Source organism: Macaca nemestrina, chromosome 3 (assembly GCF_043159975.1).
Source record: "Macaca nemestrina isolate mMacNem1 chromosome 3, mMacNem.hap1, whole genome shotgun sequence".
NCBI lineage: Eukaryota > Metazoa > Chordata > Mammalia > Primates > Cercopithecidae > Macaca > Macaca nemestrina.
Genome location: NC_092127.1, coordinates 182,385,110 through 182,407,832, shown reverse-complemented (window position 1 = coordinate 182,407,832; position 22,723 = coordinate 182,385,110). Strand labels below are relative to the sequence as shown.

Genomic DNA, 22,723 nt, shown 5'->3' with positions numbered 1-22,723 from the left:
CTTAGTCTGCTTGGGCTTCCACACAAAATACCATAAGCTGTCTGGCTTAAACAACAGAAAGTTATTTTCTCTCAGTTCTGGAGGCAAGAATCGTAAGATCAAGGTTCTGGTCAATTTGGTTTCTGGTGTGGGCCCTCTTCCTGGACTGTACATAGCTGCCCTTTCACTATGTCCTCACATGGCTTTTCCTTGGTGTGTGTGTAAGCACAGAGAGAGAGAAAGAGAGCAGACTCTGGTATCTCTTCTTATAAGGACACTAACCCCTATTGGATTAGTGTCCCACCTTTAATTTAACATTGATTAATTCACTGGAGGCTCCATCTCCAAATGCAGCCACTCTGGGAATTAGGATTCCAACAGATGAATTTTGAGTGGAACACAGTCACTTACAGCAGCTTCCGAACCTGATTTACACTGGGAATTATGCAATTTGCTCAAGAGAATGTGCATCAAGGTAAAACAAGTATGGGCTCCCTGGTAGGCAGAGTAATAGTCTCCCAAAGATGCCCGCAACTTCATCCTTGGTAACAGTGAATATGTTAGATTACAAGGTAAAGGAAAACTAAGTTTGCAGATAGAATTAAGGTTGCTAATTCTTTGCTTTTAGGATAGGAAGATTATCCTGAATTATTTAGGTGAACCAATGCAATCGCAAGCACCCTTAAAAGTAGAAGAGGCTGGAAGAAGGTAGCTGAAGAACTAAAGAACTAGAGTGATGGCAGCATGAGAAAGAATCAGCCCTGACTTTGTCGGCTTTAAAGATGGAGGAAGCGAGACTTGAGCCAAAGAAAGCTGACAGCAAGGAAATGTATTTTCCCCTAGAGCTTCCAGAAAGTAACCTAGTCCAACCTTCATTTGAGCCCAGTGAGAATTGTGTTGGACTCTTAACCCACAGATTTGTAACATAATAACTGTGTGTTGTTTCAAGCCACTAAATTCGTGGTAATTTGTTACTGCAACAATAGAGAACTCAAATAGGATTTTTTTTTCATAAGAACTAAGTGGAATGTTTGGAAATACTGGATAACAAGTGAAATTAAGCTAAATATTTGCTGCTATGTTAGGCATGGCAAGATTCATTTTAAATTAATGGTGGAAAGAAATATAAAAACTAACATGTCTTAACTAAAATTATTTTACCAGCATCAGAGTCTAAAGAAACAAACTGAATGTCATTCATGATGCATTATGGATATGCTTTATTGTATTTTCCAGAGTTCTTAAGAGAAGTTGAACCAATAGGAGATAGATAGATAGATAGATAGATAGATAGATAGATAGATAGATCCATATATTCCAATAGGAGGGGACACACACACACACACACACACACACACACACACAGAGACACACACACATTGATATGGTTTGGATTTGTGTCCCTGCCCAAATCTCATGTCAAATTGTAATCCCAAATGTTGGAGGTGGAGCCTGGTGGGAGGTGATTGGATCGTGGAGGTGGTTCTTCATGAATGGTTTACTGCCATCTCCTTGGTGCTGTTCTTGTGACAGTGAATGAGCGAGTTATCGCGAGATCTGGTGTTTAAAACTGTGTAGCACCTCCCTGCTCCCTCTCTTGCTCCTGGTCTGGCCATGTAAGATGTGCCTGCTTTCCCTTCATCTTCTGTCTTGCTTGTAAGTTTCCTGACACCTTCCCAGAAGCTGAGCAGATGCCAACACCACACTTCCTGCACAGTCTGTGGAACTGAGAGCCAATTAAACCTTTTCTCTTCAAAAATTACCAGTCTCAGTTATTTCCTTATAGCAGTGCAAGAACTGAATAATACATATATGTAATACACACACACACACATATGTATATACATATGTATTAGTATATAGATGTATTATGTGTATATATATGTGTGTGTGTTTATGTATAGGTGTATGAATACAGTTTGTGACAAGGTTACAAGAAACTGGCTCACAAAATTAGGGAAGCTGAGAAATCCTGCAACCTGCTAGTCTACAAGGTAAAAACCAAGGAAAACCGGAAAACTGGTGGTATAATTCAGTCAGAGTCTGAAAGCCTGTGAACCAGGGAAGCCAGTGGTGTAAATTCCCATTGGAGGGCCAGAGAAGAAGAGATGAAATGTCCAACTCAAGCAGGCAGGGAGGAAGCAAAAAGGGCAAATTCCCCCTTTCTTCACTTTTTGTTCTATTTAGGACCTCAAAGCACTGGATGATGTCCACCTACACTGGGAAGGGTGATCTACTTTACTGAATCTACTGATTCAAATGCTAATCTCATCTGGAAACACCCAGAAATTATAGATACACCCTGAAATAATATTTAATCTGGGCACCATGTGTTGCAGGCAAGTTGACACATGCAATTAACCATCACATTGATAAAAGAAAGGCAAAGTCTACCCCTTTGTCTACAAAGTCTACAAAGGAGTAGACTTTGCCATATTCGAAGAAAAGGTGTTAGCCCTACCTAAAAAGATTGGTACATGGACATATGTTTATATACGTTAGGTTAAATTAAATGAGTAAGGGAGAAATCCATTTTTGTATATGTGAGTCCTTACATTAACAGATTTTATTTGCTTAAACAACCAGCTATCCATCCTGATCATGTTGAATAAAAAGACTCCTCTAACCACATTTTCTCATGTGGACAACTCAAAAGTGAGGAAATAATGGCATTTTTATAGGATCACTCAATCGAGACCATCAGTGGGCTGAGCTAAGTTGGTTTGTGTCTCTTTGATGACACTTTATGGTTCAGAGAATTCAAGAGATATTCATGGGTTACCTGCACAGTGCCTGGTAATTGGCTTTACACCAACAGTACAGGAAAAATAATTATTTATGTAATTATTTTTGTCTCCTTTCCTTGTGGCACTGTCTTTTTGAATGAGGTAGGAAGAATTAATTGGGGTTGGGGGAGCGTGTCACAGGGGCCAGCAGATGGAGAGGAGTCCTGGTCTTGGAGGCAGGGGTGGAGAGGCAGAGCTTGTTAAGAAATATCATTCCTGTGACAGTAGGTGTTGTGGGAAGACACAGGCAACTCCTGAAGCTTTTCTTGAAGCAGTTTGCTGTGATCCCCTACAGAGACTGATTACCCAGGTTCCATTCTGAAGAAAATGCCTCTAGGATCTTCATGTCAAGAAAACTTTAAATGAGGGCTGAAAGATGTAGAATTAGACTGTCAATAAAGAAACAAGCAAATGTATCTCTATTAAAGGCTTTCAGTCCTCTCTTAGGGCACATATAAGAACCATTTCATTTCATCCAATATGAAAGACATACCCAAGCAAACAGGGAGGGAAAAACTTGGAGGAAATAGAGATTATACAGGAGAAGAAAAAACATGTATCAACAAAAATGTTAAAAGAAAACGATACATTTTCCCTTTCTTTTGAAAGGAATAACGTTATTTTTTCTACTTGCCGGTGTTCTCATGATATTTATGCCTGACTTAAATGTGGAGACTAAAAAACCTTACCCAAGTAGGACTAGAGGGAAACAGTATAGTGTAATAGAATTCTCTCGTTAAAAAATGGTTGGCATAATGCACTCAAACCTGTGTTAGCCTGTGTTCCCCTTTGAAGCTCTAATAAAATGAAAATAACTGCATTTTTGGAGCACATAAGCCCACAAGGACAAAGAGAATGAAAGAGGAAAGAGGAGGCATCTCAATAATATTTCAGGAGATAGAAAGAAGAAATATTGGGTGACTGGCTTAAAAAACTCTAATATGGAGTCCTAAGAAGGCAAAGAAAGAAAAGGCGAGTCCACCAGGTTACATTATGGAAAATGTGAATTGCCAAAAAGCCTCAGGAATTTACATTGCCATGTGCTTCTTAAAGCGAGGGAAAGGTGGGCTGAAAACAGGACTAATTGAAGATCTGTTTAAAGAACTCCCACATCCCTTTCTTTGTCATCTCACGGGCGTACAACTGGTGGAAGAGTGTCTGAAGGATGTAAAATGGAGAAGCTATGATACCAGAAAAACACAATACCATATTAAAAGCTGGGGCATTAAATAAAAGTGTTTTCACCAAATATTGAGATCCTCGGCCAAGCTTGTACTTTCCAGACTAAAAGATTGAAATATTTTTTCAAAGGAATTTGACCAGCTCAAAATAAAGAGAGGGAGAAAGAGACAGACAAAAAGAGCCATAATTTGAAATTCTTCAGGGAAAATGCTTAGCCAGATAGTGAAGTCCACAGGAAACAAGCCCTACAAGCACAGAGATTTTTAGTCCCCAAATCCTAAATGTGTGCCGACAACTAAGAATCATCAAATACTTAGAAAATCACCCAATATGAATGGTACACCCAAGCAAACAATCAGGGAGGAAAGAACTTGGAGGAAACAGAGATTATACAATAAGAAGAAAAAATAATATCAATAAAAACATTAAAAGGAAAGGAAACTACACATTAATATCCTCAGACACACAGACACAAAAAATTTCGGCAAAATATTAACAAATTGAATTCAGCAGCAAATAGAATGGATAATACCTTATGACCAACTGGAGTGCATTCCAAAAATGCAATGGTGTTTTAACATTTGAAAATTATTCTGTTACATGCCACATTAACAGACTAAATGAGAAAAGTTATACAATCATCTCAATGCAGAATAATCATTTGACAAAATTCAAATCCGGCAAAGTAGAAATAGAAGGTAATTTTCTTAACCTAATAAAGCACACCTAATAAAGTATGTTCCTATAAGGAACATATATGGAGAAAGAGAAAGAGAGAGAGACTGTGGAATAGTGAGAAACCAAATACTTTGCCTATAACATCAGAAACAAAAAATGGATATTCTTTCTCTCTGCTCACAGTTCAATATCATATTGAAGGACCGATCAGTGCAATCAGGCATGTCAAAGAACAAAATATTTAATCCATATCAAAAAGAAGAAATAAAACAATATGTATTTGCAGTTGAATAACTGGCTTTGTAGAAAATTCTCCCTAAACTTACAAAAAACGTCCTAGTTTAGGAAGGTTGCACAAAATAAGGCCAATGTGCAAAATCAAATCTATTCCTGTCTACCAGTAATTGGCAATTGGAATTTGAAATAAAATAATAAATACCATATAAAACAGCATCAAAAATATAAAGTACTTAGGTATAAATCTAACCAAATGTGTGCAGGATTTGCATGCTGAAAACTACAAAGCACTAATAAAAGAAATCAAAGAAGATATAAATAAATGAAAAGCTACCTGGTTTTCATAGATTTGGAGACTCAATATTGTTAAGAGGTCAATTCTTCCAAATCTGGTCTGTAAATTGAATGCAATCACAATAAAAATCCCAAGAGATTTTTTTTAAAAAATTAGTCTAAAAAATTTAGCTAGTTCCAAAATTTATACAGAAAGACAAAGAAATAGATTAGCCAAAACAGTTTGCAAAAAGAACTGAGTTGGAGGACTCATATTACTTGGTTTTAATACTCACTATAAAGCTATCATAATAAAGACAGTAAGGTGTTAGTGAAAACACAACCACATAGATCAACAAAGCAGACTAGAGAGCCCAAAAATAAACCCACTCAAACGCAGTGAACTCAATTCTGGCAAAGTGACAAAAACAAATCAATGAAGAAAGGATAGTCTTTTCAACAAATAGTGCTGGAACAACTGAATATTCATATAAAGTAATAAATCTCAACACACACCTTATCCCTTAAACAACAATTAACACAAAATGAATCATAGACCTAAAGGTAAAATGTAAAATGTTGAAACTTCTGAAAGACTATATAGAAGAAAATTTGCTTGATTTGGTTTTGATAAGTTTTTAAATATAATACCAAAAACATAATCCATAAAATTAAAAAATGATAAGTTGACATTATCAAAATTAAAAATATTTGCTCTTCAACAGACACTATAAAGTGAAAGAAAAGACAAATCACTAACTGAGAGAAAATATTTGCTAATCATACTAATCACATATCTGATCATGGATTTGTATCCAGAAACCTTACACCTCAATAAGAATAAAACAACTCAATTTTAAAAGTAGACCAAATAAGAGATGAAAAGATGCTTTGCCAAGAAAAAGTATTCAGAAGGCAAACAAGCATGTAAGAAATGCACTAGATTATTTGTCATCAGAAAAACACGAATTAAGACCACAATGAGATACCACTATATCTGTGTATCAATTAGAATCACTATTTTTTTTAAATTATAATGAGAACATGTCAAAAAGAAAAACAACCTAAAGAAGCTTTTAATAGCCAAAGCTGTAATAATTTGAGCACAAAATAGGCAACAATAGTCTTGGATTGTAACCCAAAGAATAATATAAAGATCCATGAGTCCATGCTAATATAATTAAATAATCAAATAAACAAATAAATGAGGAGGAATGGACAAATCTTTAAAACAGAAAAATTTCAAATTATAAATATGAAGGAATGTGGTAAATAAAAAATCATCATGAGCATGCCACAGGAATAATTGCTACTGTCACGATCTACTGATAAATGCTAAAATAGTGGGAGAAACTTCAAAGAGCAATAAGATATTTAAATAGCCTCAAGATTTTTTATTTGTAAGATTTAAGTACTGTGATGGTTTTAACAGGTACCTACACATTCCCCAACCCTTAAGTATAGACTAGACTTAGAGATCCACTTCTAATGAATCCAGTAAGAAAGGAAACAAATCACAGCTTTTGAGTAGAGATACCTGGAACATACTACCATAACCATAACTTCTACTGAAGTTAATATCATCAGTAAGAAGTCATGTTGATACCCCCTGAGAAGAGGATGTAAGATGGGCATGTCAATTCTGTAATATTCTTGCTAAAATCCCAAAACCCCATGTAATCATGAGAAAACATCAGATAAATCCAAATAGAAGGGAATTCTGTAATATATAACCAGTATGCTTCAGAATATCAAAGTAATAAAAAACTAGAAAAGACTGAGAATCTGTCACAGATTGGAGGAGGCAACGTGGTATCCTGAATTAAATTCTGAAGGAGAAAAGCACTAGTGGAAAAACTGGTGAAACCTGAATACAGTGTTGTAGTTTTAGCCAATAGTATTGATCATTGTTAAATGTTTAGTTTTGGTAAGTGCAGCATGATAGTGTAAGATGTTAACAGTAGGGGTAGGGTATATGGGAACTCTTTATGCTATTTTACAACTCATCTGCAAATCTAAAATTACTTCAAAATAAAAATTCAAAGTATTTAGATTCTTTGAAAATAGTGCACCATATGAGAAGATAATACATAACAAAAAATAAAAAGAGAAAGAGAAAAACAATCAAAGACCAATAGGGGATAGAAATAATGGAATTAGCAGATGCAAATTTAAAAATAAGTATGTTTAGTATCTTCAGGGAATTAAAAGACAAGATTAAAATTTTGGGCAAACTATAATCTGTAGAAAACAACTAAAAATTCTAGAACTAAATAAATATGGTAACTAAAACGAAGAAATTGGTGAATAAACTTACTACAGATGGTACATAACTAAAAAGAAAATTGGTGAACCAGAAGATAGGCCAGAAGGAAATACGGACTGAGACACAAACGGGTGGAAAAGTAGAGAAAATCATATATGAGGCATATGAATGTAACGGAAAGGTCCATACACCAGTAATTGAAGTCCTAGATATAGAAATTATTTTTAAAAGAGGTACAGGTAATATTTGAAAACCTAATGACTGAAAATACATTTTTGAAACTATGGAAAGATACTCTACCACAGATTCAAGAAGCACTACAAATCTCAATCATAACATCATAATAAAATGGATGAAAAAGAAGTAAAAAGAGAAAACGATCAAAAGAGAATTGATTAAAAAATACATATTACTGTTAGCTGACTCTCGCCAGAAATGATGGAAGCCAAAAATTCAGAGTGTGATATCTTTTATTGTTTTTTGAGATGGAGTCTCGTTCCGTCGCCCAGGCTAGAGTGCAATGGCGCAGTCTTGGCTCACTGCAACCTCCACTTCCCAGGTTCAAGCAATTCTCCTACCTCAGCCTCCCGAGTAGCTGGGATTACACCCAGCTACTACCACCGTGCCTGGCTAATTTTTGTATTTTTAGTAAAGATGGGGTTTCACCATCCTGGCCAGGCTGGTCTTGAACTCATGACCTCGTGATCCATCCACCTCAGCCTCCCAAAGTGCTGAGATTACAGGCGTGAGCCACTGCGCCCAGCCCAGAGTGTGATATCTTTAAAATGCTAGAGAAAATTACTGCTAACTTAGACTCCTATGCCCAGGGAAAATATTCTTCAAAAACAAAGGCAAAATATGGACACTTAGAGACAAAAATGGAGCTAATTTATCACCAAGAGACAAATGGGAATACATGAGAGAGAAGGAAAATGGCCCCAAATGGAAGCTCAAAGATATATGAAAGGAAAAATAATTAACATGTGTAAATCTAAATGAATATTGCCAATGTTAAATAAAAATTCTTATAAGATTTGAAATATAAAGATGATTGAAATAACCAATAACAATAACAGATATGTCAGGAGTAGATAAATGGAGTTAAGGCATTCTATTATCTTTGCATGTACTGGGACATTTAAAAACATTTAATAAGTCAGGAAAGCATATTATAAACTCTAGGGTAACCAGTAAAATGTCATTAATTTATATTTTTTTGCAAAACGTATTATGTATGTTTTGCATACCAATTATAATATGAATAACACCATAAACTACAACACAGTAAGTAGTTTATAACAAGCTAGTAAAGGGGAAGATTGAAATAATTTTTTTTTAAGTGACAAATAAGTAAAAAAGTAACATGCTGAGACAAGTAGTAAGATGGTATTACCTCCGAGAGGCAAGAAGGAATATTATAAAGTGATGGAAATAGTATTTATCTTGCTCATAGTGGTCCTTCCATAGTTACACACATTGTCAAAACTTGTTAAAGGGGTACACATACCAAGGGTGAATTATATTATATGAAATTGTGTATCAATAAATTGGATTTAAAAAATCTTTGGTATGATCCAGCAGACTTGAAGGCAAGAAGCATTACCAGAGGGTCATTTTGTAATGAGATAAAATGTTTACTTCATAATGAAGATAAATTTATAAATGTGTATGTACCTAATAATATGGCCTCAAGACATCTAAAGCAATAATGATTAATGGAGCTAAATAGAAAAATATGCAAATTTATAAACATAATGGTGGAGATTAATACAGCTCTCTCAGTAAGCAATAGAACAAGTAAAAAATAGTACAGATATAAAAGATTTGATAACACAGTTAAGATTATTTAATTTACTTATTTTGAACTCTGCATACAACAAGCACATAATTTATAAACTATCATGTGTACATGTGGGACTCTTAACAATATTTTTTGAAAAGTAAGTCTAAGTAATTTGCAAAGATTAAAATCATACAGAATGTATTCTGACCGGTGTAGAATTAAACTTGAAACTGATAACAAAAAGAAAACTAGAAAACACTCATATTTGAAAATAAATAAACATAATTTCAAAAAACTCATGAGTCAAAGAACAAATCACTGGAAATTTTAAAATATTTTGAAGTAAGTGGTAAGAAAAATGCAATATGCCAAAATTTTTAGAATATAGATATCTGTGTTTACAGGGAAATTTTGAGCCTATTAGAAAAAGATAAGATATTGAAAATCAATAATCTTAGGAGGAAAAAAAAACTATTCTAAAATTCATGTGGAACTGAAAAAAAATAAAAAGCTGAACTAGCCTAAACAATCCTAAGCGGAAAGAGCAAAGCCAGACTCATCACATTACCTGACTTCAAACTATGCTGTATGGCCACAGTAATCAAAACAGCATGGTACTGGTACAAAAACAGACACATAGACCAAAGGAACAGAATAGAGAACCTATAAATAAAGCTGCACACCTACAGCCATCTGATCTTTAACAAAGTCAACAAAGATAAGTAGTGGAGAAAGGGTTCCTGATTCTATAATGGTACTGGGATAGCTAGCAATATGCAGAAGAATGAAATTAGACCCCTATCTTTCACCATATGAAAAAATCTACCCAAGATGGATTAAAGAATTAAATGTAAGGCCTCAAACGATATGAATCCTAGAAGAAAACCTAGAAAACATCATTCTGGACATTGGCTTTGTCCAGAATTTATGACTAAGTCCTCAAAAACAATTGCAACAAAAACCAAAATTGATACATAAGACCTAATTAAACTACTAAAGAGCTTTTTCACAGCAAAAGAAATTATCAACAGAGTAAACAGATGACCTACAGAATGAGAGAAAATATTTACAAACTATGCATCTAACAAAGGCCTAATATACAGAATCTATAAGGAACTTAAATAATTCAACAAGCAAAAAACAAATAATCCCATTAAAAAGTGGGCAAACAGCATGAACAGACACTGCTCTAAAGAAGACATACAAGAGGTCAACAAACATCGAAAAATGCTCAACATTGCTAATCAACAGAGAAATGCAAATCAAAGCCACAATGAGATACCATTTCACACCAGTTAGAATAGCTATTACAAAAAAGTCAAAAATTGACAGATGCTGGTGAGGCTACTGAGAAAATGGAATGCTTATTATACACTGTTACTGGGAATGTAAATTAGTTCAGCCACTGCGGAAAGCAGTTTGGAGATTTCTCAAAAAACGTAGAACTACCATTCAATCCAGCAATCCCATTAACAGGTATATATCCAAAGGAAAATAAATTGTTCTACCAAAAAGACACATGCAACCGGGTGCAGTGGCTCACACCTGTAGTCCCAGCACTTTGGGAGGCCAAGGAAGGCAAAGCACAAGGTCAGAAGTTGGAGACCAATCTGGCCAACATGGTGAAACCCCATCTCTACTACAAAAATACAAAAATTAGCAGAGTGTAGTGGTACACACCTGTAATCCCAGCTACTCGGGAGGCTGAGGCAGGAGAACTGCTTGAACCCAAGAGGTGGGGGTGGCCAAGATCATGCCACTACACCACAGCTTGGGCAACAGAGCAAGACTCCATCTCGGAAAAAAAAAAAAGAGAGAGAGAGAGAGAGACATGAACTCACATGCTTATCCCAGCACTATTCACAATAGTAAAGACATGGACTCAACCTAGGTGCCCATAAATGGTGGACTGGATAAAGGAAATACGATACATATATACCATGGAATACTACACAGCCATAAAAAAGAATGAAATTATGTCCTTTGCAGCAAAATGGACATAGCTGAAGGCCATTATCCTAAGCAAACTAACACAGAAACAGAAAACCAAATACCACATGTTCTCACTTGTAAGTGGGAGCTAAACACTGGGTACACATGGACATAAAGATGGGAACAACAGACACTGGGAACTACTAGAGCAGGGAGAAAGAGAAGGGGGCAGGGGCTGAAAAACTATGTGTTGAGTATTATGCTCACTACCTGGATATTGGGACATTCATACCCCTAACCTCAGCATCATGAAATACACTCATGTAACAAACCTGCATGTGTACCCCCTGAATCTAAGCTAAAATTTGGAATTATTTTAAAAACGAAAATCAATAATCTAAGCATCAATTTCAAAAAGCTTTTTTTAAAAAAATAGCAAATTAAGCCCCAAGAAGGAAATAACACAGAGATGAGCAAAACTCAATAAAATAGGAAATAAGCACATAACAGAATCAACAAAGTCAAGTTTGTTATTTAAAATGATTAACACAACTGATAAACCCCTGGCCAAAAAAATAATAATAATAATAAATGGTAAGACTATGACAAAAAGAGAAAAGGTCAAATAAGCAACATCAGAAACGACAAAAGACGCAAGTTAAAAATAAATAAATAAATAAAACTCTGCTTCCCGGTAATCCCAGCACTTTGGGAGGCTGAGGAGGGTGGATAACCTGAGGTGAGGAGTTCGAGACCAGCCTGACCAACATGGAGAAACCCTGTCTCTACTAAACATTACAAATATTAGCCGGGCGTGGTGACAGGTGCCTGTAATCCCAGCTACTCGGAAGGCTGAGCCAGGAGAATCGCTTGAACCCAGGAGGTGGAGATTGCAGTGAGCTGAGATCGTGCCATTGCACTCCAGCCTGGGCGACAGAGCAAGACTCTGCCTCAAGAAAAAAAAAAAAAAAAAAAAAGCTCTAGGAAAGAAACAATATGTAATAAGATCAGCAGTTGCCTGGAGTTGAGAATGTGGGGTGCTATTGCCTGGCCAGGGACACTAGGCAAAGGTTCTTTATTTTGTTTGTAGTGATACAGACCTGGGTACACACGTGTCCAAAGTCATTAGATTGTACATTTAAATGTATTCATTTAATTGTGTATGAATTATATACCTCAATCAAGATTACTTCAACGAAAAAAGGAATGAAAATTAGAAAGGAAGGGGAAAACTGCAATTATACAAAGATATGATTATGAATGTAGAGGCCAAAAAAGCTACAGATAAGCTGTTGGAATAAGCTAATATAGCAAGACTGCTGGTTACATGGTCAATACAAAAGAAAATAATGACATTTTTAATTACCAACAACAAACAGAAAATGAAATCCAAGTGAAGATACTATTTACAATAGCATCATAGTGTATGCCATGGCACAGCTGTCAATAGAGTTTACCTAGTCATAGTAATATATCCATTGAATATTGATAGTAGTTCTAAGCCAAATTATGACAGAATTGTAATGGTGGGTTGGGGAAAATGTGATGATAGCAGAGTAGGGGAATGTAAAGAGAGTTAAATATTAATACCTACATTCAGTACTTGGAAGTAAAAGAACGATAATCAAAGCAGATCAAGAAATGACAACATAAGCCATTTATTTACAGCCATAGAGGTAAATACAAAATATCAATAGTAATTTAGCATCCACAGTTTTGAAAAAAATAAAAATTAAAAAAACTTTAGAATGAGAACATGAATTTTGGAATCAGACAGTCCTGAGTTTGAAATCTGTTTCCACTCTTTTCTAGCTGTGTGGCGTGACTGAGACACGTAACATTTCCATGACTTAGATTTTTCGTCTGTAAAATGAGGAATAATCATATCTGTTTTATAGAATTGTCATGGAGATTGATGTGGGCAAAAGTATAGTCACAAGGAGCAAAATGATTAAAAACAAGAATGATTGTAGCAAAAAAAAAAAAAATGATCGTAGCCAATTCTGTATCTAAGGAGCAGGCACTGAGGCCAAGGACTGGGGAATCAGAGGACACAATTTAGGTCATCAGTGGGAAATGTCTCTATATAGGGAAGTAGAAAGAGAGATGGAAGAGTAAAGAGAAATGCAAAACAGATAGTGCTTCGTTCACCAAAGCCTGAGCTGTGGTGGACAGTTGTCATTTTACTGAAGTCTCCAGGATCTTGAGGCTCTTCTTATTTCTATGGGGCTTGGTTGGAGGCAAGACCAGTCTGCAGGGGGAGGAGGGCTACAGCAGACCACAGTGTTGGTGGTGGTGCCAGCTAGGACATGTAGCAACCTCGCAGTGGCTCCACCATGTGTCTCTGCACGATTTCACACTGGTCTTGGAACCCACACTCCCATTTTTGCCTGTTCATTTCCTGTGCCTGATTCTCCAGCAACTCTGTCAATTCTTGAACTATTCTAATTTTCCTTCGATAAATTATTCTGCTTAATTCATCTAGAATTCATTTTTGTTGCTTGCAACTAAGAACAGTCTTGGATACATGGGTCCATACAAAAGATGGTCTGGATTTGAACTTGGGAGAGACAACATAGGCTGAGAGTTAAGTTGGATTACTCTGCACAAAGAGAGAAAAACTTCGCCTTTTTCCTCCTGAGGAAGAGGAGACAAAGAAGAGGAGAAGAAATAGGAATGAGAAAAAAGAGAAAATAGCCAAGGAGCATGAAAGGATGGCTAAAGGAACACAGAAGAAAAGGAATTTGGTTGCTAGCATGCAGTTAGGAGGGATTTGTGCATTGCTATGATGTAACCCTCATCCCCATTAGGCCAAACAACCACTCATGTGGGTCTTCTGTGGGTAGATATTTTTGGTGGAAATCAATCAAGGAAGTGGTTCAATTTGAAACAGAACAAGGATACACTTTGCTGAGCATTGTGACAAAACTGTCACAACCAATTACCCAATGAATATATGGGCAGCGGGAGATTTAGAGATAATTGGAAAAGGCTTAAACTATCCCATCCTGCCCCACCCTTCAAATCCCTTCAGAGACGGAAAAAGATAAATAACTCTCGCTGTATACAGAATCAGATTTAAGTCTTTTCACTTGAATTTCAAGACAACCCACTTCAGCTGATGTATGGGTTCAAAACAAGACCTCAGCCAAAAGGAAGCGAATTAAATTTTCTTTAAACATGATGTTTGAAGGTTCTCCAAAAGCTTGCAGTTTTTCTCTATTTTCTGAGCTTAGCTGGTGGGAGACACAGGATGGCCTCTATCCAGGGTACTCCAAAAGTCCCAATGATTGTATATGACCCTTGTGTTAGTCAGGGTTCTCTAGAGGGACAGACTAATAGGATTTGTATATATGAAAGGGAGTTTATGAAAGAGAATTGACTCACATGATCACAAGGTGAAGTCCCACAATAGGCCGTCTGCAAGCTGAGGAGCAAGGAAGCCAGTGGTGGATCAATCCGAGTTCCCAAACCTCAGAAGTGGACAAGCCGACAGTGCAGCCTTCAGTCTGTGGCCGAAGGTCCAAGAGCCCCTGGCAAACCCCTGGTGTAAGTCCAAGAGTTCAAAAGCCAAAGAACTTGGAGTCTGATGTTCCAGTGCAGGAAGCATCCAGCACCGGAGAAAGATGGAGGCCGGAAGACTCAGCAAATCGGCTTCTTCCACCTTCTTCTGCCTGCTTTTCCTAGCTACACGGGAGGCAGCCGATGGGATGGTGTCCACCCACATTGTGCGTGGGTGTTCATCTCCCAGTCAGCGGATTTCAATGTTAATCTCTTCTGGCCACAGTCAGAAACAGCCAGGTACATCCAGAAACAATACTTTGCATCCTTCAATCCAATCAAGTTGACACTTAATATTAACCATCGCAATCTTATAATCAGAACAATATCACAGGGATGAAAGGGAGAAAGTAAAGTCCTATTTTCTTGGAAAAACTTTGGGTCAAAGCCAGGGAAGCTGGGATCAAAGAAGAGGTACAACCCTCAGGCAAGAAACGAAGCCGCAGAGCTGGAACTGAGCAAGAAGGACGTGGGTAATCAGAGCATCTGGAGAGGAAGAGGCTCAGGCTTACATCTGCTGATGTCTGGGAGGTTCCAGCTGACCTGGAAGTTCAGGTTGAAGGAAATAGTTGCGATCTATGGTGAAATCCCCATCACCCACTAATAAACATCGAGTGTCCCTATGCGGGCCCTCCAACATCAAGTAGCAATGTGTGCTACCTACATCAGCCCCCGCACTTCCTTGCTGTTTTATAGAAAGAGTGGCGTACTTTCCTCCTACCAAAGTCATCTTACAGATAAATTAATTCTGCTGTTTTTAAACCGCCTTTATCTCCATGATCTTGGTGTTTACATGCCACATTTTTTCAGTTGTATGTTAATGTGATATTTGTCCATTAAAATACTGAAAGTCTTTAAAACGAGAGGAAGAACAAAATTCCTGGATGTTCAGCGTAATATACCTTTCTGGGTGATCTCTGCCTTTCATTGTCTTTTAATTTTTTTTTTTTTTTTTTTTTTTTTTTTTGAGACAGAGTCTTGCTCTGTCACCCAGGCTGGAGTGTAGTGGTGCCATCTCGGTTCACTGCAACCTCATCCTCCCAGGTTCAAGTGATTCTCCTGCCTCCGCCTCTGGAGTAGCTGGGATTACAGGCATGCGCCACCACACTCAGCTAATTTTTGTATGTTTAGTGGAAATAGGGTTTCACAATATTGGCCAGGCTGGTCACGAACTCCTGACCTCAAGTGATCTGCCTGCCTTGGCCTCCCAAAGTGCTGGGATTGAGCCACCACATGAGCCACCATGCCCAGCCTCATTGTCTTTGAATCCTTCTACTACCCTGTAAGTTGTAGAAAGCTGAGTCATGCAAATCTTTGTGTCCAGATCAATGCAAATGAATTGTGTCCCATAGAATGCAATTGATTATTGCTCTATGGATACTGATCAATTTTTATCAATTAAGAAAATCTATTTCTGCATTCCTGGTTGCCTCAGAGTAGACACTCAAAAATGTTTGTTGACTGAATAAATAATATCTGAAGGAAGCTTAAAATAAAAACCATAAAAACCCTCCCATTAAAGTGTACCATTCTTATAGGTAAGATGGGATTCATAGCACACCACTCATCTTTCAGCTGCCAAGGAGCCTTGTCCACAATGCCTCTAGGCCCTTCAGCCTCTACAGGTTCAACTACCCACTACTTACTGCTCATTCAAATACAGTCTCAAATGAGGGCACTCCCACTTGGCTGTCTTTTTTTTCTCCTCCAGCCCTTGAGATACCATGCATGGGTGGGATCTCTGGTCTTCTGTTGACTAAAGGCAGCAAACCACCTAGAAAGGAAACTGCAGGGTTACAATAGGTACACCTCACCATAGAACACTACATACCAATTACAGAGAGAAAAAAAGAGACAGCAAGAGAGAGAGAGACGTGGCAGAAAGATGTGGAACTTATCCAAGATGCCTGATGTTAAAAAAACTCAAATTGCAGAACATGTTAGTATGATCCCATTCTTGTTAAAGCGCTCGCATATAAGTTGGTATATTCATTAAACAGAATGAACACAATCATATGCCAAACCTTTGAAAGAAAGTTGGGATTAGGGAAAATGTTTCCTTTACAGGCCATGTGTTTCTGTAATGTTTCAATTTTTTTTTTTTTTACAATAATCACATATTACTGTTGTAAGTAATAAAAAAAAACCTACAATTTTTTTAAAAGGAAAAGCAGCTGATTCTACAAACAGGAACCCATCTTAGTTCACTTGGGCTTCCATAAAATATAACAGAAACTAGGTAGCTTATAAACAGCAGAAATTTATTTCTCACGGTTCTGAAGGCTGGGAAGTCTAAGATCAAGGCACTGCAGATTCACTCTCTGGTGGGAGACTGTTTTCTGATTCATAGATGGTGCCTTCTTGCTGTGTCCACACGTGGTGGAAGGGGCAAGGCAGTTCTCTATAGCCTGTTTTATAAGGCACTAAACCGTATCACCTTCCAATGTTTCCACCTCCTAATACCATCACATTGGTGGTTAGGTTTAAACACATGAATTTTAGGAAGATACAAACATTTAGCCCATAGCAGAACCCTAAGATGCAGGCCCCAAGGCAGATTTCCTGGGTCCCCAATGTAGGAAACATTAGTTTTTATAATATAATACTATTTTCAATCAGAACCAAAGAAAAAAAGAAATTGGGTAAATAGTGTTACCTTCAAACACAAAAGATAGCAACATTTTCAATGTAATGGTTTTCCAAGTACTCTGACAGAAACACACCTGGAATAAAACAGACAAAGTTTATTAGAATTTTTCACTATTTGGTAGTGTTCATTAGCTTACAATGACCTTAGTGCCAGGAATAATTCATCAGAGAAGTCATCCTGTCACTGACGAATCTCGAAATGCTTTGTAAGTTTCCATCAATGTCAGTGTTTCACAAATTTGCTTTTAAAAACATTTATTAAGCATCTAATGGGTGCCTGATATTTTACTACTTTCTTTCACATGACTATTCTTATCTTTTTTATTAAACGTAATTTAGTAAGTATTATTTTTCTCCTGTTTTTAGATGAGAAAACATGGGCTTAGAGTGGTTAGTAAACTACCTGATTACCAGCCACTTTGATATGAGGTAAAATGGGGAATGTGTGTATAAACGAAATAGATTCAAGCTGGAACCACTGTGCTAAGTGAACACAAGTGTCTCATTTTGTGGAGGACTCACCTTGGGCAAGTGGCCCAGCACTCCCTGGCTATTTGGATCTAACACTTCCTTACACATTTTGGGAACATTGTTCCCAAACAGAAGGTCAGAGAAGTCTACACATGAACTCCTTAGGACACATTCCCGGAGTCCTAGGACTGGGAAATAGCTTAGGTTTCTTTTTTTTTCTTTTTCTTTCTTTTTTTTTTTTTTTCTTTTGAGATGGAGTTTTGCTCTTGTCGCCCAGGCTGGAGTGCAGTGGCGTGATCTCAGCTCACTGCAACCTCCGCCTCCCAGGTTCAAGCAATTCTCTTTCCTCAGCCTCTCAAGCAGCTGGGATTACAGGCATGTGCCACCACGCCCAGCTAATTTTTTCTATTTTTAGTAGAGATGGGATTTCTCCATGTTGGTCAGGCTCGTCTCGAACTCCCGAACTCAGGTGATCCACCAGCCTCAATCTCCCAAAGTGCTGGGATTACAGGCGTGAGCTCAGGTTTCTATGAGCTCTGATCCATTTGGATAATTATAAACTCTCGAAAAGTGATATTTGAGCAGACATCATGTTGTCATCATAAAAATAAAATCATGGCACTGACACGTCTGAAATAGTCCTCATATTCTAGCCACTGCTCCCTTAAGGCCATACTGTCCAGACTTTTGGATTTGACAAATGTGGTCATCGCCACACTGACAATTTAATCCCAATACTTCAGTGATGGTGCTGTGGGCTCACTGATATTAGGTTGGTGCAAAAGTATTTGCAGTTTTTGTCATTACTTTTAATGGCCAAGCCCGCAATTACTTTTGCACCAGCCTAATTCATTTTACCCTAGAGGTAAGCAAATGTGGCCATATTTTTATACCAGCACCAGGGGGCAGCAATGTGCAAATAACGCTGTTCTGTGGCCTCCTCTGCTTGGCCTGGTTTGGGAGGAGGATGTGGCTCTCATTCCCTAGTGCTTCTCAGATTTAAAATAATGGTAATGTAATCATTTCAGCTCTGCTCTGGAAACTGCTGGCGCTAATTCATTTCAGATGAAAATACACAGACTACACACATGTGCATCAAATCAGTCTTTTTGGGATTCAGGGTCTGCTCATTCGGGCATTTGTTCACCTAACCTTTACTCAGAACCTACTGCATGCCAGGCACCGCCCTGGATGAGGCCACGCTCCCATCCAGTGGGGAAACAGACACACCCCATCCAAAACCACAACCTTCCCTCCTTTTTCAGTTTCCCTTAACCACTTATTTTTTAACTTTTTTTCTTGTGAGTGATTTGTCTACCTTGTTGGAACATACACTCCTTGACAGCTGGGAATTTGTATCTGTTTTGTTCACTGGTATATCCCCAGCTGCTAGAACAGTATCTGGGATATAATTAGGGTTCAATAAATATTTTTTGAATGAACAGGTATAAAATTATTGAGACATGCCATAATGGAGGTGAATGTGCACATCTTCATATGAACTAGATTATGCTAAATTATTCACTTGAATAAATTTATTGTTTTACCATTCCCACTAGCAGTGAATGGGAGTGATGCCTGAAAATAACATTACATTATCTGGTATTAGCATTAGAAGGAATGTGGGACATCATCAAATTCTCCTTTTACAGAAGAAGAAATTGAAGTCAAAGTGAAGAAGAGATTTGCCCACGGCTACCTACATCTGGATGGTTGTGTCAGGATTCCAAGCCAGGACTTCTGACCCCAGCCCACTGTGTTTTCACCACACACCCTGCTGCTTGCCTGACTTTTTCATTTTCCTCAGCTATCACCTTCTGGAACAATAAACTGCATAAGTTAATGACCTGATCTGTCTAATTCTTATTTGGTAATTGGCAGACACCAGATTTGACTGTCTGCATTCAAGAACTCCAACCCTCTTAAAGGCATCTCTGCTCAGCCTCTCTGCATGAGATCCGGTATTTAGTTCCTAGCACCTACTGTGTACTAAGTCCTTCAGAAACATCTGGTCATTTGAACCTCACAACAATCCTATGCAAGTGCTATTACTATTCCCGTTTTACTGATGAGAAAATATAATAACAGTGTACGTTGAACCCACAGGGCATGTAGCATGAACTCAGGATTGTTCTAAGGATTCCATACTTGTGAGCTCATTTCATTCCCCGACAGCCTTTGAAGTGAGTACTGTTATTGTTTTCTATTGTAGATGTGGATATTGAAGTCAAAAGAAGGCAAAATGTTTGTCCAAGGCCAAATCGCTGGGAAATGGCAAAGCCACCCTGTATTTCATTACTGTGCTCTGCTTCCCCACTGAACATAGAGGAGCTGTGGAGTCACTGGCACAAGGTCACACGGGCTGTGCCAGCTGACTCCACTTTTGTGCATGGCTTTTCACAACAAGCTGGAGGTTTGGGCCAGAAAATCCTTTTGTTAGAAAGTCACAGATCTGAAACTCAGCACAAAAGAGGAGAGAGTGATAATGCAAAAACTGCCTGGGCTGCAAGCAGCATTTCCTCTTTGGGTTTGTTTTCCTTTCTAATTTGCCAAGCTCTTTCCAAGCCGAGGCAGCTGCCACACAAAGCTCTTGAAGAGATCCCACTAGCTGGCCAAGGGACAACCATTAGACGGATGGGCTGGACCTTCTGTTTCTACCCTTCCTTCTGGGCACCAAGAGGCTGGGTCTACCGTGCGTGTGGGGACACCCTGAAGCTTGGCCATTCCAGGCTCAACCGGATAGTGAACTGAAGTCACCTCACAGTGACTTGGACGTGATATTTCTGGGAATGAAGCTGGTTTGCTCTGTTATTCTATTGAATTAATCTGGGCTCTGAGCCCCCTTGAAAATCATCAGGAGGACACAATCTAAAAAGATGGGCAGGAAGTGGTTCTTTTGCTGGCCGGAGGTGATTTTACTGATTGAACTTTTACATGTGGTATGGAACAAATGAACAGAAAAGGCTCGGCTTACGAATTCTCTGCCGTTAGTTCATCTGCACATGTTCTGACTTCTGAAACTGAAGCATGCTGGTAAATCTCAGAGCCTCTTTCCAGCAGTGTCAAACTGTGATGAACAAAGGCTTTGCAGTCTGGTATACCAGGGGGTGCTTCACCACACACCCTGGGTGACTATAGGACTCTGGACAAGTAACTTTGCCTCTCTGAGCCTCAGTGTCCTCATCAATGAAATGAGAGTTATAAAGCTTTTCTCACAAGGTTGTTTTAAATGTCTGGCACCTAGTATGTGCTCAATAAACAATGCCTATTATCATTAGGGAGAAAACTTTCATGGCCTAAACTGTGGCAAAGGAGCAGGTCTGAGTCCTGGCTCCGTCTTCTGATAGCTAGGGGGCTTCTGACATGTCACCTCCCTTCCTGCAACCTTGAATTTGACCTCTGACGGGAAGCAAGGAGATTGAAACATTTCCATCTTTAAGGTCTCTGACCACTCTGCAGTGACTCTCCCACTAGATGACCACTTCCTCCCATACACACGCTCACTCACATTCTCTCTTTCTCTCTCTCTCTCTCTCTCTCTCTCTCTCTCTCTCTCTGTCCCTCTCTCTCACTGTCTTCTAGAGTTCATGAGGGAGGAGGATAACACAGGGATCCCAGGCTCTTTGCTGCCAATCTCTGGGAGAAAGACAGGATTTACTGAGCAGCTACTAAGTGCCAGGTGCTGATCATTTATCCTCCCACTTAAACCCCTCAGTAACCCGTGATGTGGATAATGTGGATACTGTCATCTGTAGTTTACAAAAGAGGAAATAGAACTTAGAGAGGTTTCCATGACCCTTCCAAAGTCACAGTAACTGAAAGAGGCAAAATTCATCCTCACGCCCGTCTGCCTATCTCCCAGCCACTCCCGCACCAGATGATCTCAAGACTTCAGGAAAATGAAATTTATCTCTCTATCGACAGGTCAGGCACCCCTGGTCTATGAAAAACTCACAGCAAATATTGCTGCTGATAACAGCAAAGCACTTTTCCAACTCCATTGTTATGCTGAAGTGGGAAGCAAATAAGAGGTATTTCCTAGCCTTTTGTGATGGACAAATTTACAATTTAACTTAGTCATATTGGTTTTGTAGAGTAATGAATCATTTAAGAAGAAACCCCATGGTAAACAATTCCAACGAGCCTTTGGAAAGCTCCCCAGATGCCGTGGTTTTGGGTTTTCCATGTTGCAGCTGATTAGCCCAGCTGTAGCCACATCGGCCAGCTCATCGCATAGTGCAGAAGAAAACACAGTCATCAATCAGAGCGAAAAAATCACTGAGGACAAAATTAAATCCTTCTTGCCTTGGCTTTTCTCCTGTTATATTTTCGATAATGTCTGTTAGGGAAATGACCAAAACCAACTAGGAAACAGCTTGATATTTCCCTCATTTCACATTCCCTGGGCAGCCACTGATGGGTTGAAGAGAACCAAATTACTAAAATGGACTTGGTTGGATAATCAGGGAAAGTGTTTTGTATCTCAGGGTTTGGATGTGACATTTCTGGCCCACTCTACAGGGCAGAAACCTAGCCATTCTTTCCTAATTGCTAAGTTCCCCTCATAAAATCCATCTCCAGGGGAAAACTTTAATTTAGATAGGTCATAAGTTGGAGCCTCTGCCAAAGACAGCACAGGCTAGGAGAAAAGACAATAGTTCTGCCACAGTAATCCTTGGCCACCAGAAATGATGGAGACAGCTTCCTTTTTCCCCTCCGTAAGAAGCTATATTTCTATTTGGGTCATTTTACTTGTAACAGCATGAACAGGATTATTAGACATCAAAGCCAATCGGAAAGCAACTCCTTCGACCCTAAACACACACACACACACACACACACACACACACACACACCATTGAAAAGAGACTTAAGGGGAATGCTTCTGTCTAAATACATACTTCTTAGCAGAATTCTGTTTTAAAA

The 22,723-nt window shown here is 38.4% G+C and overlaps 1 long non-coding RNA gene across 5 annotated transcripts in view; it reads right to left on the bottom strand.

The window, feature by feature from the left end:
- LOC105487914 (uncharacterized) overlaps positions 1-22,723 on the bottom strand; it is a 276,851-nt gene that overhangs the window by 73,211 nt on the left and 180,917 nt on the right. For 4 of the 5 annotated variants that reach the window (XR_011621457.1, XR_011621453.1, XR_011621454.1 and 1 more), the window contains exons 4-5: positions 17,334-17,400; positions 16,324-16,451 (exon numbers count right to left, since the gene is read on the bottom strand). This is a non-coding gene — a long non-coding RNA (uncharacterized lncRNA). Of the gene's footprint in view, positions 1-2,417; positions 3,135-14,503; positions 15,221-16,323; positions 16,452-17,333; positions 17,401-22,723 lie in introns of those variants that run through there. The other variant, XR_011621456.1, reaches the window with a different exon arrangement.